This window comes from Condylura cristata, unplaced genomic scaffold (assembly GCF_000260355.1).
Source record: "Condylura cristata isolate star-nosed mole 26May11 unplaced genomic scaffold, ConCri1.0 scaffold00017, whole genome shotgun sequence".
Lineage (NCBI taxonomy): Eukaryota > Metazoa > Chordata > Mammalia > Eulipotyphla > Talpidae > Condylura > Condylura cristata.
In genome coordinates this window covers 15,899,722-15,902,151 of record NW_004567118.1, presented here as the reverse complement: position 1 = coordinate 15,902,151, position 2,430 = coordinate 15,899,722, and positions in this window count along the sequence as shown.

The following is a 2,430-nucleotide window of genomic DNA, read 5'->3' as shown; positions in this document are numbered from 1 at the left end:
ATGCCACACGATTTGGTGTGGACACCACCCCTTTATAGACCACTCAAAAGTCAAACCCACAGAAATGCAATTACGGAGGCGGACACTACTCAACTCCAGCCACGCGTCGGGAACTCTACCCTGAAATATCTGCATATTAAACTACCAAGGACAGTTAAGCTTTCAAAGGGAGAAGATCAAAGTGCTGTCATCTTTTAATTTAATCCTTTTGTTGCATCAATGGTCTTAAGAGGGATGAGAGAGATCAAAATAAAAATGGAAACAAACTATATCTTTGTGGCTGTTGTGTTTTAGTCTTTCTTTCTTTTTTTTTTTTTCTCAATTTGGGCCACAAAATAGGTCAGCTCCATTACTGATCAGCCTTCCCACAAATATTTAAAACAAATTGAATTGCACACCCAATACCCATCACAATTACACCAGGCACAATAACTAAATTAGCAATTCAACAAAATAATTGGAAATGCGATTCTCTCTATTCCACAGTCTCCCTCGAGGGTTTAGCGGATCTATGGGGGAAAACTCAGCTTTCCTAATTCTGCAGCTAATTAGAGACACACTTGTAAATGAAGTTGTTTGTCTTAAAGTTGAAATTCTCTTCTGGGGGCGGGGGAGAGGAAGGAAAGACCAGCAGTCCTTCCACTCTGGAGCCAGTCCAGGGCGTGCTCGGTGTGAAGCCCACGCGCCGGCTCCCCTTAGCCGTGTCTGCAATTTATACGGCGGCACGATGCGCCTCTTACCTGGTGGTGAACCACTCAGGGCAGCCAGCCGCCTGGCTGCCTGGCACAGAAATGGACACTTTGGCAGCCCCCAAGCCCTGTCACCTGGACTTCAGGGAACTGCAGGACCCCGGACCCCGGAGGGTCAGGACCATTGTGGGGAGGCCAAGACTGCCCGTGAGTGAGTTCCGGGCTTGGGCCGGGGTAACCAGAGGCTTGACCTAGCCAGACCCCTCCTGGGCGCTGAGAGCAGCGACCTCACCCCGCTGGCTCGGGCGCCCCTCAGACCGCAGTGGCCGTCTAGCACAGCCCATTTGCTCAGGCCACTCTCGGAGAAGCAGTCTTGAGTTTTTAATTAGGCCGTCCTTGGCCTCTTTTTGTTCATTCACGAAGGAAACCTTAGGTTCATTATGTAACAGAACTGGGGCTTACACGGGTCCCTCTCTTCCCTGCCTCCTTGAAGATCAGGATGTGACCTTAAAACGCAAACTCTCCACTGGGCTCCAAGGCTTGAGGCTCCCAGGCCCTCGGCTTCCTCCCCCCCCCTGCACTGGGCCACCCCCTGGGCTCCTCTGGCCTGCACTGGCCCACACAGCTCTCCAGGAGCCCAGCACCCCGCAGGGAACAAAGGGCTGACCTTACCAGCAAGGTCAGCCGATGAAATGGTGGCCACAGGGCTGGGGGAAGCCTCTGCTCCCCTGACCCCCCTAGAACATCACAGCCCCTAGGTGGGGGGTGAGCCCGAGAGGAGCCTGCTAACACGCTGATAAGTAAATTCAAAGGAACCTGCTCCTTCCAGCTTATCTCCTCAAACAATATGAACTACGTGTTATCATATTGAAAGTGCTCCGTATTACTTTGGCTCTTAAAGCCAAGTGCGGTGTGCTACAACTTTAAAGATATAAGAGTCAGACTAGAAGATAATTTTATGGCACTAGGGAGTCAGTTGCAGCCTTATTCCCCAGCAAGAGACATGGGGCTTGGTTGGCTCCCCTGTGGCCACCCAGAGCACAGAAACCACTTGCTCCCCCACGCCCGCCACTGACCTGCAGGCCACACTCTCGGCTGCCAGTCGAGTCCCAAGCAGGGTTTCCCGGCCTACACACGTCCCATGTACCGGAGTGTTATGAAGCTGCAGCCTCGGCCCTGAGACAGCTGGAGCTCTTGCTGCCCCATCCATGGACCTTTCACCCCTTTTTTCTGTTTGGCGTTTGTTCTATCTTGCAAAAATGGTCGGGAAATCCTCACCCGGGCCTAAGCAATCCCAGGTAGTAGCTACTAGCTACACTGCAGGCGCCCCAAAGCTCCCTGTGGCTGGCGAGGAAAGCATGAAACCACTCAGAGATTGGACTGTATTCCTGTCACCAAAGTTCTGCAGGACAGTTCTGGGTGGAGTGGACACTCCGGTTTAGAAAAGCTGCTGGACTCGCAGGAGCAAGGGTGGCCGTGGGCTGCATGCATGGGCGCGGAGCTGCTCAGAGCTGCCGGCCGTGGGAGGCGGGAGGCGGGAGCCAGGAGCCCGGAGCCAGAGGCCTGCTGAATGCTTCGCGCCCCCTGGCAGCCACCCCTCTGTGCTCCTGGCAGCCCTGGTGGTGGCCAGCTGGCAACAGAGCCCGGAGGACGTTCCCCGTGAGACCAGGGCGAGGCCAGGCTGGGCGCTCGCCTCACAGGGCACAGCTGGGGCGAGTAAGGCAGGCCAGGGAGAGGGCTG